Consider the following 16,406-nt stretch of genomic DNA (forward strand, 5'->3'; position numbering starts at 1 on the left):
TGGCACCAGTGCCAAGTTGGGCTGGTTTGATAGTACCAAGTGGCTCCTGCAATCTGCCATCAAAAAGTTGGCAGGCGAGTTTTGTTTTCCAGGGAAAAGCCCCGTTGTTTGTGTTTGGGGCCCTGTGGCTGGGAATGGCCGGCTGGCTCCTTAGAATCCACGATACGCAGGATGGTTCCCAGACCAGAGGTGGCACCAGTTCCAAGTCGGGCTGGTTTGATAGTACCAAGTGGCTCCTGCAATCTGCCATTCAGAAGCGGGGCAGCTTACTTTTGTTTGCCAGGGAAACGGGCCGAGCTTTGTGTCTGGGGGCCTATAGCTGGGAGTGACCGGCTGGCTCCTGAAAAGCTACGATAGGCAGGATGGTGACCAGACCCATGGTGGCACCAGTGCCAAGTTGGGCTGGTTTGATAGTACCAAGTGGCTCCTGCAATCTGCCATCAAAATCCGGCAGGCGAGTTTTGTTTTCCAGGGAAAAGCGCCGTTGTTTTTGTTTGGGGGCCTGTGGCTGGGAGTGGCCGGCTGGCTCCTTAGAATCCACGATACGCAGCATGGTTCGCGGACCAGTGGTGGCACCAGTGCCAAGTCGGGCTAGTTTGACAGTACCAAGTGGCTCCTGCAATCTGCCATCCAGAAGCGGGGCAGCTTACTTTTGTTTGCCAGGGAAACGGGCCGAACTTTGTGTCTGGGGGCCTATGGCTGGGAGTGACCGGCTGGCTCCTGAAAAGCTACGATAGGCAGGATGGTGACCAGACCCATGGTGGCACCAGTGCCAAGTTCGGCTGGTTTGATAGTATCAAGTGGCTCCTGCAATCTGCCATCAAAAAGTTGGCAGGCGAGTTTTGTTTTCCAGGGAAAAGCGCCGTTGTTTGTGTTTGGGGACCTGTGGCTGGGAGTGGCCGCCTGGCTCCTTAGAATCCACGATACGCAGGATGGTTCCCAGACCAGAGGTGGCACCAGTGCCAAGTCGGGCTAGTTTGATAGTACCAAGTGGTTCCTGCAATCTGCCATCCACAAGCAGGGCAGCTTACTATTGTTCGCCAGGGAAACGGGCCGAGGTTTGTGTCTGGGGGCCTATGGCTGGGAGTGACCGGCTGGCTCCTGAAAAGCTACGATAGGCAGGATAGTGACCAGACCCATGGTGGCACCAGTGCCAAGTTGGGCTGATTTGATAGTACCAAGTGGCTCCTGGAATCTGCCATCAAAATCTGGCAGGCGAGTTTTGTTTTCCAGGGAAAAGCGCCATTGTTTGTGTTTGGGGGCCTGTGGCTGGGAGTTGCCGGCTGGCTTCTGAAAAGCTACGATAGGCAGGATGGTTACCAGACCCATGGTGGCACCAGTGCCAAGTTGGGCTGATTTGATAGTACCAAGTGGCTCCTGCAATCTGCCATCAAAAAGTTGGCAGGCGAGTTTTGTTTTCCAGGGAAAAGCGCCGTTGTTTGTGTCTGGGGGCCTGTGGCTGGGAGTGGCCGGATGGATCCTTAGAATCCACGATACGCAGCATGGTTCCCGGACCAGAGGTGGCACCAGTGCCAAGTCGGGCTGGTTTGATAGTACCAAGTGGTTCCTGCAATCTGCCATGCAGAAGCGGGGCAGCTTACTTTTGTTTGCCAGGGAAACGGGCCGAGGTTTGTGTCTGGGGGCCTATGGCTGGGAGTGACCGGCTGGCTCCTGAAAAGCTACGATAGGCAGGATGGTGACCAGACCCATGGTGGCACCAGTGCCAAGTTGGGCTGGTTTGATAGTACCAAGTGGCTCCTGCAATCTGCCATCAAAAAGTTGGCAGGCGAGTTTTGTTTTCCAGGGAAAAGCCCCGTTGTTGGTGTTTGGGGCCCTGTGGCTGGGAATGGCCGGCTGGCTCCTTAGAATCCACGATACGCAGGATGGTTCCCAGACCAGAGGTGGCACCAGTGCCAAGTCGGGCTGGTTTGATAGTACCAAGTGGCTCCTGCAATCTGCCATCCAGAAGCGGGGCAGCTTACTTTTGTTTGCCAGGGAAACGGGCCGAGGTTTGTGTCTGGGGGCCTATGGCTGGGAGTGACCGGCTGGCTCCTGAAAAGCTACGATAGGCAGGATGGTGACCAGACCCATGGTGGCACCAGTGCCAAGTTGAGCTGGTTTGATAGTACCAAGTGGCTGCTGCAATCTGCCATCAAAAAGTTGGCAGGCAAGTTTTGTTTTCCAGGGAAAAGCGCCGTTGTTTGTGTTTGGGGACCTGTGGCTGGGAGTGGCCGGCTGGCTCCTTAGAATCGACGATACGCAGGATGGTTCCCAGACCAGAGGTGGCACCAGTGCCAAGTCGGGCTGGTTTGATAGTACCAAGTGGTTCCTGCAATCTGCCATCCAGAAGCGGGGCAGCTTACTTTTGTTTGCCAGGGAAACGGGCCGAGGTTTGTGTCTGGGGGCCTATGGCTGGGAGTGACCGGCTGGCTCCTGAAAAGCTACGATAGGCAGGATGGTGACCAGACCCATGGTGGCACCAGTGCCAAGTTGGGCTGGTTTGATAGTACCAAGTGGCTCCTGCAATCTGCCATCAAAAAGTTGGCAGGCGAGTTTTGTTTTCCAGGGAAAAGCGCCGTTGTTTTTGTTTGGGGGCCTGTGGCTGGGAGTGGCCGGCTGGCTCCTTAGAATCTACGATACGCAGCATGGTTCCCGGACCAGAGGTGGCACCAGTGCCAAGTCGGGCTGGTTTGACAGTACCTAGTGGCTCCTGCAATCTGCCATCCAGAAGCGGGGCAGCTTACTTTTGTTTGCCAGGGAAACGGGCCGAGCTTTGTGTCTGGGGGCCTATGGCTGGGAGTGACCGGCTGGCTCCTGAAAAGCTACGATAGACAGGATGGTGACCAGACCCATGGTGGCACCAGTGCCAAGTTGGGCTGGTTTGATAGTACCAAGTGGCTCCTGCAATCTGCCATCAAAAAGTTGGCAGGCGAGTTTTGTTTTCCAGGGAAAAGCGCCGTTGTTTGTGTTTGGGGACCTGTGGCTGGGAGTGGCCGCCTGGCTCCTTAGAATCCACGATACGCAGGATGGTTCCCAGACCAGAGGTGGCACCAGTGCCAAGTCGGGCTAGTTTGATAGTACCAAGTGGCTCCTGCAATCTGCCATCCAGAAGCGGGGCAGCTTACTTTTGTTTGCCAGGGAAACGGGCCGAGGTTTGTGTCTGGGGGCCTATGGCTGGGAGTGACCGGCTGGCTCCTGAAAAGCTACGATAGGCAGGATGGTGACCAGACCCATGGTGGCACCAGTGCCAAGTCGGGGTGATTTGATAGTACCAAGTGGCTCCTGCAATCTGCCATCCAGAAGCGGGGCAGCTTACTTTTGTTTGCCAGGGAAACGGGCCGAGGTTTGTGTCTGGGGGCCTATGGCTGGGAGTGACCGGCTGGCTCCTGAAAAGCTACGATAGGCAGGATGGTGACAAGACCCATGGTGGCACCAGTGCCAAGTTGGGCTGATTTGATAGTACCAAGTGGCTGCTGCAATCTGCCATCAAAAAGTTGGCAGGAGAGTTTTGTTTTCCAGGGAAAAGCGCCGTTGTTTGTGTTTGGGGGCCTGTGGCTGGGAGTGGCCGGCTGGCTCCTTAGAATCCACGATACGCAGCATGGTTTCCAGACCCGAGGTGGCACCAGTGCCAAGTGTGGCTGGTTTGATAGTACCAAGTGCGTCCTGCAATCTGCCATCCAGAAGTGCGGCAGCTTACTTTTGTTTGCCAGGGAAACGGGCCGAGGTTTGTGTCTGGGGGCCTATGGCTGGGAGTGACCGGCTAGGTCCTGAAAAGCTACGATAGGCAGGATGGTGACCAGATCCATGGTGGCACCAGTGCCAAGTTGGGCTGGTTTGATAGTACCAAGTGGCTCCTGCAATCTGCCATCAACAAGTTGGCAGGCGATTTTTGTTTTCCAGGGAAAAGCGCCGTTGTTGGTGTTTGGGGGCCTGAGGCTGGGAGTGGCCGGCTGGCTAATTAGAATCCACGATACGCAGGATGGTTCCCAGACCAGAGGTGGCACCAGTGCCAAGTCGGGCTAGTTTGATGGTGCAAAGTGGCTCCTGCAATCTGCCATCCAGAAGCGGGGCAGCTTACTTTTGTTTGCCAGGGAAACGGGCCGAGCTTTGTGTCTGGGGGCCTATGGCTGGGAGTGACCGGCTGGCTCCTGAAAAGCTACGATAGGCAGGATGGTGACCAGACCCATGGTGGCACCAGTGCCAAGTTGGGCTGGTTTGATAGTACCAAGTGGCTCCTGCAATCTGCCATCAAAAAGTTGGCAGGCGAGTTTTGTTTTCCAGGGAAAAGCGCCGTTGTTTGTGTTTGGGGACCTGTGGCTGGGAGTGGCCGCCTGGCTCCTTAGAATCCACGATACGCAGGATGGTTCCTAGACCAGAGGTGGCACCAGTGCCAAGTCGGGCTAGTTTGATAGTACCAAGTGGTTCCTGCAATCTGCCATCCAGAAGCGGGGCAGCTTACTTTTGTTTGCCAGGGAAACGGGCCGAGCTTTGTGTCTGGGGGCCCATGGCTGGGAGTGACCGGCTGGCTCCTGAAAAGCTACGATAGGCAGGATGGTGACCAGACCCATGGTGGCACCAGTGCCAAGTTGGGCTGGTTTGATAGTACCAAGTGGCTCCTGCAATCTGCCATCAAAAAGTTGGCAGGCGAGTTTTGTTTTCCAGGGAAAAGCGCCGTTGTTTTTGTTTGGGGGCCTGTGGCTGGGAGTGGCCGGCTGGCTCCTTAGAATCCACGATACGCAGCATGGTTCCCGGACCAGAGGTGGCACCAGTGCCAAGTCAGGCTAGTTTGATGGTGCAAAGTGGCTCCTGCAATCTGCCATCCAGAAGCGGGGCAGCTTACTTTTGTTTGCCAGGGAAACGGGCCGAGGTTTGTGTCTGGAGGCCTATGGCTGGGAGTGACCGGCTGGCTCCTGAAAAGCTACGATAGGCAGGATGGTGACCAGACCCATGGTGGCACCAGTGCCAAGTTGGGCTGGTTTGATAGTACCAAGTGGCTCCTGCAATCTGCCATCAAAAAGTTGGCAGGCGAGTTTTGTTTTCCAGGGAAAAGCCCCGTTGTTTGTGTTTGGGGCCCTGTGGCTGGGAATGGCCGGCTGGCTCCTTAGAATCCACGATACGCAGGATGGTTCCCAGACCAGAGGTGGCACCAGTTCCAAGTCGGGCTGGTTTGATAGTACCAAGTGGCTCCTGCAATCTGCCATTCAGAAGCGGGGCAGCTTACTTTTGTTTGCCAGGGAAACGGGCCGAGCTTTGTGTCTGGGGGCCTATAGCTGGGAGTGACCGGCTGGCTCCTGAAAAGCTACGATAGGCAGGATGGTGACCAGACCCATGGTGGCACCAGTGCCAAGTTGGGCTGGTTTGATAGTACCAAGTGGCTCCTGCAATCTGCCATCAAAATCCGGCAGGCGAGTTTTGTTTTCCAGGGAAAAGCGCCGTTGTTTTTGTTTGGGGGCCTGTGGCTGGGAGTGGCCGGCTGGCTCCTTAGAATCCACGATACGCAGCATGGTTCGCGGACCAGTGGTGGCACCAGTGCCAAGTCGGGCTAGTTTGACAGTACCAAGTGGCTCCTGCAATCTGCCATCCAGAAGCGGGGCAGCTTACTTTTGTTTGCCAGGGAAACGGGCCGAACTTTGTGTCTGGGGGCCTATGGCTGGGAGTGACCGGCTGGCTCCTGAAAAGCTACGATAGGCAGGATGGTGACCAGACCCATGGTGGCACCAGTGCCAAGTTCGGCTGGTTTGATAGTATCAAGTGGCTCCTGCAATCTGCCATCAAAAAGTTGGCAGGCGAGTTTTGTTTTCCAGGGAAAAGCGCCGTTGTTTGTGTTTGGGGACCTGTGGCTGGGAGTGGCCGCCTGGCTCCTTAGAATCCACGATACGCAGGATGGTTCCCAGACCAGAGGTGGCACCAGTGCCAAGTCGGGCTAGTTTGATAGTACCAAGTGGTTCCTGCAATCTGCCATCCACAAGCAGGGCAGCTTACTATTGTTCGCCAGGGAAACGGGCCGAGGTTTGTGTCTGGGGGCCTATGGCTGGGAGTGACCGGCTGGCTCCTGAAAAGCTACGATAGGCAGGATAGTGACCAGACCCATGGTGGCACCAGTGCCAAGTTGGGCTGATTTGATAGTACCAAGTGGCTCCTGGAATCTGCCATCAAAATCTGGCAGGCGAGTTTTGTTTTCCAGGGAAAAGCGCCATTGTTTGTGTTTGGGGGCCTGTGGCTGGGAGTTGCCGGCTGGCTTCTGAAAAGCTACGATAGGCAGGATGGTTACCAGACCCATGGTGGCACCAGTGCCAAGTTGGGCTGATTTGATAGTACCAAGTGGCTCCTGCAATCTGCCATCAAAAAGTTGGCAGGCGAGTTTTGTTTTCCAGGGAAAAGCGCCGTTGTTTGTGTCTGGGGGCCTGTGGCTGGGAGTGGCCGGATGGATCCTTAGAATCCACGATACGCAGCATGGTTCCCGGACCAGAGGTGGCACCAGTGCCAAGTCGGGCTGGTTTGATAGTACCAAGTGGTTCCTGCAATCTGCCATGCAGAAGCGGGGCAGCTTACTTTTGTTTGCCAGGGAAACGGGCCGAGGTTTGTGTCTGGGGGCCTATGGCTGGGAGTGACCGGCTGGCTCCTGAAAAGCTACGATAGGCAGGATGGTGACCAGACCCATGGTGGCACCAGTGCCAAGTTGGGCTGGTTTGATAGTACCAAGTGGCTCCTGCAATCTGCCATCAAAAAGTTGGCAGGCGAGTTTTGTTTTCCAGGGAAAAGCCCCGTTGTTGGTGTTTGGGGCCCTGTGGCTGGGAATGGCCGGCTGGCTCCTTAGAATCCACGATACGCAGGATGGTTCCCAGACCAGAGGTGGCACCAGTGCCAAGTCGGGCTGGTTTGATAGTACCAAGTGGCTCCTGCAATCTGCCATCCAGAAGCGGGGCAGCTTACTTTTGTTTGCCAGGGAAACGGGCCGAGGTTTGTGTCTGGGGGCCTATGGCTGGGAGTGACCGGCTGGCTCCTGAAAAGCTACGATAGGCAGGATGGTGACCAGACCCATGGTGGCACCAGTGCCAAGTTGAGCTGGTTTGATAGTACCAAGTGGCTGCTGCAATCTGCCATCAAAAAGTTGGCAGGCAAGTTTTGTTTTCCAGGGAAAAGCGCCGTTGTTTGTGTTTGGGGACCTGTGGCTGGGAGTGGCCGGCTGGCTCCTTAGAATCGACGATACGCAGGATGGTTCCCAGACCAGAGGTGGCACCAGTGCCAAGTCGGGCTGGTTTGATAGTACCAAGTGGTTCCTGCAATCTGCCATCCAGAAGCGGGGCAGCTTACTTTTGTTTGCCAGGGAAACGGGCCGAGGTTTGTGTCTGGGGGCCTATGGCTGGGAGTGACCGGCTGGCTCCTGAAAAGCTACGATAGGCAGGATGGTGACCAGACCCATGGTGGCACCAGTGCCAAGTTGGGCTGGTTTGATAGTACCAAGTGGCTCCTGCAATCTGCCATCAAAAAGTTGGCAGGCGAGTTTTGTTTTCCAGGGAAAAGCGCCGTTGTTTTTGTTTGGGGGCCTGTGGCTGGGAGTGGCCGGCTGGCTCCTTAGAATCTACGATACGCAGCATGGTTCCCGGACCAGAGGTGGCACCAGTGCCAAGTCGGGCTGGTTTGACAGTACCTAGTGGCTCCTGCAATCTGCCATCCAGAAGCGGGGCAGCTTACTTTTGTTTGCCAGGGAAACGGGCCGAGCTTTGTGTCTGGGGGCCTATGGCTGGGAGTGACCGGCTGGCTCCTGAAAAGCTACGATAGACAGGATGGTGACCAGACCCATGGTGGCACCAGTGCCAAGTTGGGCTGGTTTGATAGTACCAAGTGGCTCCTGCAATCTGCCATCAAAAAGTTGGCAGGCGAGTTTTGTTTTCCAGGGAAAAGCGCCGTTGTTTGTGTTTGGGGACCTGTGGCTGGGAGTGGCCGCCTGGCTCCTTAGAATCCACGATACGCAGGATGGTTCCCAGACCAGAGGTGGCACCAGTGCCAAGTCGGGCTAGTTTGATAGTACCAAGTGGCTCCTGCAATCTGCCATCCAGAAGCGGGGCAGCTTACTTTTGTTTGCCAGGGAAACGGGCCGAGGTTTGTGTCTGGGGGCCTATGGCTGGGAGTGACCGGCTGGCTCCTGAAAAGCTACGATAGGCAGGATGGTGACCAGACCCATGGTGGCACCAGTGCCAAGTTGGGCTGGTTTGATAGTACCAAGTGGCTCCTGCAATCTGCCATCAAAAAGTTGGCATGCGAGTTTTGTTTTCCAGGGAAAAGCGCCGTTGTTTGTGTTTGGGGGCCTGTGGCTGGGAGTGGCCAGCTGGCTCCTTAGAATCCACGATAAGCAGCATGGTTTCCAGACCCGAGGTGGCACCAGTGCCAAGTTGGGCTGGTTTGATAGTACCAAGTGGCTCCTGCAATCTGCCATCAAAAAGTTGGCAGGCGAGTTTTGTTTTCCAGGGAAAAGCGCCGTTGTTTTTGTTTGGGGGCCTGTGGCTGGGAGTGGCCGGCTGGCTCCTTAGAATCCACGATACGCAGCATGGTTCCCGGACCAGAGGTGGCACCAGTGCCAAGTCGGGCTGGTTTGACAGTACCAAGTGGCACCTGCAATCTGCCATCCAGAAGCGGGGCAGCTTACTTTTGTTTGCCAGGGAAACGGGCCGAGGTTTTGGTCTGGGGGCCTATGGCTGGGAGTGACCGGCTGGCTCCTGAAAAGCTACGATAGGCAGGATGGTGACCAGACCCATGGTGGCACCAGTGCCAAGTTGGGCTGGTTTGATAATAACAAGTGACTCCTGCAATCTGCCATCAAAAAGTTGGTAGGCGAGTTTTGTTTTCCAGGGAAAAGCCCCGTTGTTTGTGTTTGGGGCCCTGAGGCTGGGAGTGGCCGGCTGGCTCCTTAGAATCCAAGATACGCAGGATGGTTTCCAGACCCGAGGTGGCACCAGTGCCAAGTCGGGCTGGTTTGATAGTACCAAGTGCGTCCTGCAATCAGCCATCCAGATGATGGGCAGCTTACTTTTGTTTGCCAGGGAAACGGGCCGAGATTTGTGTCTGGGGGCCTATGGCTGGGAGTGACCAGCTGGCTCCTGAAAAGATACGATAGGCAGGATGGTGACCAGACCCATGGTGGCACCAGTGCCAAGTTGGGCTGGTTTGATAGTACCAAGTGGCTCCTGCAATCTGCCATCAAAAAGTTGGCAGGCGAGTTTTGTTTTCCAGGGAAAAGCCCCGTTGTATGTGTTTGGGGGCCTGTGGCTGGGAGTGGCCGGCTGGCTCCTTAGAATCCACGATACGCAGCATGGTTCCCGGACCAGAGGTGGCAGCAGTGCCAAGTAGGGCTGGTTTGACAGTACCAAGTGGCTCCTGCAATCTGCCATCCAGAAGCGGGGTAGATTACTTTTGTTTCCCAGGGAAACGGGCCGAGGTTTGTGTCTGGGGGCCTATGGCTGGGAGTGACCGGCTGGCTCCTGAAAAGCTACGATAGGCAGGATGGTGACCAGACCCATGGTGGCACCAGTGCCAAGTCGGGGTGATTTGATAGTACCAAGTGGCTCCTGCAATCTGCCATCCAGAAGCGGTGCAGCTTACTTTTGTTTGCCAGGGAAACGGGCCGAGGTTTGTGTCTGGGGGCCTATGGCTGGGAGTGACCGGCTGGCTCCTGAAAAGCTACGATAGGCAGGATGGTGACCAGACCCATGGTGGCACCGGTGCCAAGTTGGGCTGATTTGATAGTACCAAGTGGCAGCTGCAATCTGCCATCAAAAAGTTGGCAGGCGAGTTTTGTTTTCCAGGGAAAAGCGCCGTTGTTTGTGTTTGGGGGCCTGTGGCTGGGAGTGGCCAGCTGGCTCCTTAGAATCCACGATACGCAGCATGGTTTCCAGACCCGAGGTGGCACCAGTGCCAAGTCGGGCTGGTTTGATAGTACCAAGTGGTTCCTGCAATCTGCCATCCAGATGCGGGGCAGCTTACTTTTGTTTGCCAGGGAAACAGGGCGAGATTTGTGTCTGGGAGTGACCGGCCAGGTCCTGAAAAGCTACGATAGGCAGGATGGTGACCAGACCCATGGTGGCAGCAGTGCCAGGTTGGGCTTGTTTGATAGTACCAAGTGGCTCCTGCAATCTGCCATCAAAAATTTGGCATGCGAGTTTTGTTTTCCAGGGAAAAGCGCCGTTGTTTGTGTTTGGGGGCCTGTGACTGGGAGTGGCCGGCCGGCACCTTAGAACCCACGATACGCAGGATGGTTCCCAGACCAGAGGTGGCACCAGTGCCAAGTCGGGCTGGTTTGATAGTACCAAGTGGTTCCTGCAATCTGCCATCCAGAAGCGGGGCAGCTTACTTTTGTTTGCCAGGGAAACGGGCCGAGCTTTGTGTCTGGGGGGCTATGGCTGGGAGTGACCGGCTGGCTCCTGAAAAGCTACGATAGGCAGGATGGTGACCAGACCCATGGTGGCACCAGTGCCAAGTTGGGCTGGTTTGATAGTACCAAGTGGCTCCTGCAATCTGCCATCAAAAAGTTGGCAGGCGAGTTTTGTTTTCCAGGGAAAAGCCCCGTTGTTTGTGTTTGGGGCCCTGTGGCTGGGAATGGCCGACTGGCTCCTTAGAATCCACGATACGCAGGATGGTTCCTAGACCAGAGGTGGCACCAGTGCCAAGTCGGGCTGGTTTGATAGTACCAAGTGGCTCCTGCAATCTGCCATCCAGAAGCGGGGCAGCTTACTTTTGTTTGCCAGGGAAACGGGCCGAGCTTTGTGTCTGGGGGCCTATGGCTGGGAGTGACCGGCTGGCTCCTGAAAAGCTACGATAGGCAGGATGGTGACCAGACCCATGGTGGCACCAGTGCCAAGTTGGGCTGGTTTGATAGTACCAAGTGGCTCCTGCAATCTGCCATCAAAAAGTTGGCAGGCGAGTTTTGTTTTCCAGGGAAAAGCCCCGTTGTTGGTGTTTGGGGGCCTGTGGCTGGGAGTGGCCGGCTGGCTAATTAGAATCCACGATACGCAGCATGGTTCCCAGACCAGAGGTGGCACCAGTGCCAAGTCGGGCTGGTTTGATAGTACCAAGTGGCTCCTGCAATCTGCCATCCAGAAGCGGGGCAGCTTACTTTTGTTTGCCAGGGAAACAGGCCGAGGTTTGTGTCTGGGGGCCTATGGCTGGGAGTGACCGGCTGGCTCCTGAAAAGCTACGATAGGCAGGATGGTGACCAGACCCATGGTGGCACCAGTGCCAAGTTGGGCTGGTTTGATAGTACCAAGTGGCTCCTGCAATCTGCCATCAAAAAGTTGGCAGGCGAGTTTTGTTTTCCAGGGAAAAGCGCCGTTGTTTGTGTTTGGGGACCTGTGGCTGGGAGTGGCCGCCTGGCTCCTTAGAATCCAAGATACGCAGGATGGTTCCCAGACCAGAGGTGGCACCAGTGCCAAGTCGGGCTAGTTTGATAGTAACAAGTGGTTCCTGCAATCTGCCATCCAGAAGCGGGGCAGCTTACTTTTGTTTGCCAGGGAAACGGGCCGAGCTTTGTGTCTGGGGGCCTATGGCTGGGAGTGACCGGCTGGCTCCTGAAAAGCTACGATAGGCAGGATGGTGACCAGACCCATGGTGGCACCAGTGCCAAGTTGGGCTGGTTTGATAGTACCAAGTGGCCCCTGGAATCTGCCATCAAAAAGTTGGCAGGCGAGTTTTGTTTTCCAGGGAAAAGCGCCGTTGTTTGTGTTTGGGGCCCTGTGGCTGGGAATGGCCGACCGGCTCCTTAGAATCCACGATACGCAGGCTGGTTCCCAGACCAGAGGTGGCACCAGTGCCAAGTCGGGCTGGTTTGATAGTACCAAGTGGCTCCTGCAATCTGCCATCCAGAAGCGGGGCAGCTTACTTTTGTTTGCCAGGGAAACGGGCCGAGCTTTGTGTCTGGGGGCCTATGGCTGGGAGTGACCGGCTGGCTCCTGAAAAGCTACGATAGGCAGGATGGTGACCAGACCCATGGTGGCACCAGTGCCAAGTTGGGCTGGTTTGATAGTACCAAGTGGCTCCTGCAATCTGCCATCAAAAAGTTGGCAGGCGAGTTTTGTTTTCCAGGGAAAAGCCCCGTTGTTGGTGTTTGGGGGCCTGTGGCTGGGAGTGGCCGGCTGGCTAATTAGAATCCACGATACGCAGGATGGTTCCCAGACCAGAGGTGGCACCAGTGCCAAGTCGGGCTGGTTTGATAGTACCAAGTGGCTCCTGCAATCTGCCATCCAGAAGCGGGGCAGCTTACTTTTGTTTGCCAGGGAAACAGGCCGAGGTTTGTGTCTGGGGGCCTATGGCTGGGAGTGACCGGCTGGCTCCTGAAAAGCTACGATAGGCAGGATGGTGACCAGACCCATGGTGGCACCAGTGCCAAGTTGGGCTGGTTTGATAGTACCAAGTGGCTCCTGCAATCTGCCATCAAAAAGTTGGCAGGCGAGTTTTGTTTTCCAGGGAAAAGCGCCGTTGTTTGTGTTTGGGGACCTGTGGCTGGGAGTGGCCGCCTGGCTCCTTAGAATCCAAGATACGCAGGATGGTTCCCAGACCAGAGGTGGCACCAGTGCCAAGTCGGGCTGGTTTGATAGTACCAAGTGGTTCCTGCAATCTGCCATCCAGAAGCGGGGCAGCTTACTTTTGTTTGCCAGGGAAACGGGCCGAGGTTTGTGTCTGGGGGCCTATGGCTGGGAGTGACCGGCTGGCTCCTGAAAAGCTACGATAGGCAGGATGGTGACCAGACCCATGGTGGCACCAGTGCCAAGTTGGGCTGGTTTGATAGTACCAAGTGGCTCCTGCAATCTGCCATCAAAAAGTTGGCAGGCGAGTTTTGTTTTCCAGGGAAAAGCGCCGTTGTTTGTGTTTGGGGGCCTGTGGCTGGGAGTGGCCGGCTGGCTCCTTAGAATCCACGATACGCAGCATGGTTCCCGGACCAGAGGTGGCACCAGTGCCAAGTCGGGCTAGTTTGACGGTGCAAAGTGGCTCCTGCAATCTTCCATCCAGAAGCGGGGCAGCTTACTTTTGTTTGCCAGGGAAACGGGCCGAGCTTTGTGTCTGGGGGCCTATGGCTGGGAGTGACCGGCTGGCTCCTGAAAAGCTACGATAGGCAGGATGGTGACCAGACCCATGGTGGCACCAGTGCCAAGTTGGGCTGGTTTGATAGTACCAAGTGGCTCCTGCAATCTGCCATCAAAAAGTTGGCAGGCGAGTTTTGTTTTCCAGGGAAAAGCCCCGTTGTTTGTGTTTGGGGCCCTGTGGCTGGGAATGGCCGGCTGGCTCCTTAGAATCCACGATACGCAGGATGGTTCCCAGACCAGAGGTGGCACCAGTGCCAAGTCGGGCTGGTTTGATAGTACCAAGTGGCTCCTGCAATCTGCCATCCAGAAGCGGGGCAGCTTACTTTTGTTTGCCAGGGAAACGGGCCGAGGTTTGTGTCTGGGGGCCTATGGCTGGGAGTGACCGGCTGGCTCCTGAAAAGCTACGATAGGCAGGATGGTGACCAGACCCATGGTGGCACCAGTGCCAAGTTGGGCTGGTTTGATAGTACCAAGTGGCTCTTGCAATCTGCCATCAAAAAGTTGGCAGGCGAGTTTTGTTTTCCAGGGAAAAGCGCCGTTGTTTGTGTTTGGGGACCTGTGGCTGGGAGTGGCCGCCTGGCTCCTTAGAATCCACGATACGCAGGATGGTTCCCAGACGAGAGGTCGCACCAGTGCCAAGTCGGGCTAGTTTGATAGTACCGAGTGGTTCCTGCAATCTGCCATCCAGAAGCGGGGCAGCTTACTTTTGTTTGCCAGGGAAACGGGCCGAGGATTGTGTCTGGGGGCCTATGGCTGGGAGTGACCGGCTGGCTCCTGAAAAGCTACGATAGGCAGGATGGTGACCAGACCCATGGTGGCACCAGTTCCAAGTTGGGCTGGTTTGATAGTACCAAGTGGCTCCTGCAATCTGCCATCAAAAAGTTGGCAGGCGAGTTTTGTTTTCCAGGGAAAAGCGCAGTTGTTTTTGTTTGGGGGCCTGTGGCTGGGAGTGGCCGGCTGGCTCCTTAGAATCCACGATACGCAGCATGGTTCCCGGACCAGAGGTGGCACCAGTGCCAAGTCGGGCTGGTTTGACAGTACCAAGTGGCTCCTGCAATCTGCCATCCAGAAGCGGGGCAGCTTACTTTTGTTTGCCAGGGAAACGGGCCGAGCTTTGTGTCTGGGGGCCTATGGCTGGGAGTGACCGGCTGGCTCCTGAAAAGCTATGATAGGCAGGATGGTGACCAGACCCATGGTGGCACCAGTGCCAAGTTGGGCTGGTTTGATAGTACCAAGTGGCTCCTGCAATCTGCCATCAAAAAGTTGGCAGGCGAGTTTTGTTTTCCAGGGAAAAGCGCCGTTGTTTGTGTTTGGGGGCATGTGGCTGGGAGTGGCCGCCTGGCTCCTTAGAATCCACGATACGCAGGATGGTTCCCAGACCAGAGGTGGCACCAGTGCCAAGTCGGGGTAGTTTGATAGTACCAAGTGGTTCCTGCAATCTGCCATCCACAAGCAGGGCAGCTTACTTTTGTTTGCCAGGGAAACAGGCCGAGGTTTGTGTCTGGGGGCCTATGGCTGGGAGTGACCGGCTGGCTCCTGAAAAGCTACGATAGGCAGGATGGTGACCAGACCCATGGTGGCACCAGTGCCAAGTTGGGCTGATTTGATTGTACCAAGTGGCTCCTGCAATCTGCCATCAAAATCTGGCAGGCGAGTTTTGTTTTCCAGGGAAAAGCGCCATTGTTTGTGTTTGGGGGCCTGTGGCTGGGAGTGGCCGGCTGGCTCCTGAAAAGCTACGATAGGCAGGATGGTGACCAGACCCATGGTGGCACCAGTGCCAAATTGGGCTGGTTTGATAGTACCAAGTGGCTCCTGCAATCTGCCATCAAAAAGTTGGCAGGCGAGTTTTGTATTCCAGGGAAAAGCCCCGTTGTTTGTGTTTGGGGGCCTGTGGCTGGGAATGGCCGGCTGGCTCCTTAGAATCCACGATACGCAGGATGGTTCCCAGACCAGAGGTGGCACCAGTGCCAAGTCGGGCTGGTTTGACAGTACCAAGTGGCTCCTGCAATCTGCCATCCAGAAGCGGGGCAGCTTACTTTTGTTTGCCAGGGAAACCGGCCGAGCTTTGTGTCTGGGGGCCTATGGCTGGGAGTGACCGGCTGGCTCCTGAAAAGCTACGATAGGCAGGATGGTGACCAGACCCATGGTGGCACCAGTGCCAAGTTGGGCTGGTTTGATAGTACCAAGTGGCTCCTGCAATCTGCCATCAAAAAGTTGGCAGGCGAGTTTTGTTTTCCAGGGAAAAGCGCCGTTGTTTGTGTTTGGGGACCTGTGGCTGGGAGTGGCCGCCTGGCTCCTTAGAATCCACGATACGCAGGATGGTTCCCAGACCAGAGGTGGCACCAGTGCCAAGTCGGGCTAGTTTGATAGTACCAAGTGGTTCCTGCAATCTGCCATCCAGAAGCGGGGCAGCTTACTTTTGTTTGCCAGGGAAACGGGCCGACGTTTTGGTCTGGGGGCCTATGGCTGGGAGTGACCGGCTGGCTCCTGAAAAGCTACGATAGGCAGGATGGTTCCCAGAGCCATGGTGGCACCAGTGCCAAGTTGGGCTGGTTTGATAATAACAAGTGGCTCCTGCAATCTGCCATCAAAAAGTTGGCAGGTGAGTTTTGTTTTCCAGGGAAAAGCGCCGTTGTTTGTGTTTGGGGGCATGTGGCTGGGAGTGGCCGGCTGGCTCCTTAGAATCCACGATACGCAGCATGGTTCCCAGACCCAAGGTGGCACCAGTGCCAAGTCGGGCTGATTTGATAGTACCAAGTGGCTCCTGCAATCTGCCATCAAAATGCTGGCAGGCGAGTTTTGTTTTCGAGGGAATAGCGCCGTTGTTTGTGTTTGGGGGACTGTGGCTGGGAGTGGCCGGCTGGCTAATTAGAATCCACGATACGCAGCATGGTTCCCAGACCAGAGTTGGAACCAGTGCCAAGTTGGGCTAGTTTGATGGTGAAAATTGGCTCCTGCAATCTGCCATCCACAAGCAGGGCAGCTTACTTTTGTTTGCCAGGGAAACGGGCCGAGGTTTTGGTCTGGGGGCCTATGGCTGGGAGTGACCGGCTGGCTCCTGAAAAGCTACGATAGGCAGGATGGTGACCAGACCCATGGTGGCACCAGTGCCAAGTTGGGCTGGTTTGATAATAACAAGTGACTCCTGCAATCTGCCATCAAAAAGTTGGCAGGCGAGTTTTGTTTTCCAGGGAAAAGCCCCGTTGTTTGTGTTTGGGGCCCTGTGGCTGGGAATGGCCGACTGGCTCCTTAGAATCCACGATACGCAGGATGGTTCCCAGACCAGAGGTGGCACCAGTGCCAAGTCGGGCTGGTTTGATAGTACCAAGTGGC

Source organism: Melospiza melodia, chromosome 28 (genome assembly GCF_035770615.1).
Source record: "Melospiza melodia melodia isolate bMelMel2 chromosome 28, bMelMel2.pri, whole genome shotgun sequence".
Taxonomy (NCBI): Eukaryota; Metazoa; Chordata; class Aves; order Passeriformes; family Passerellidae; genus Melospiza; species Melospiza melodia.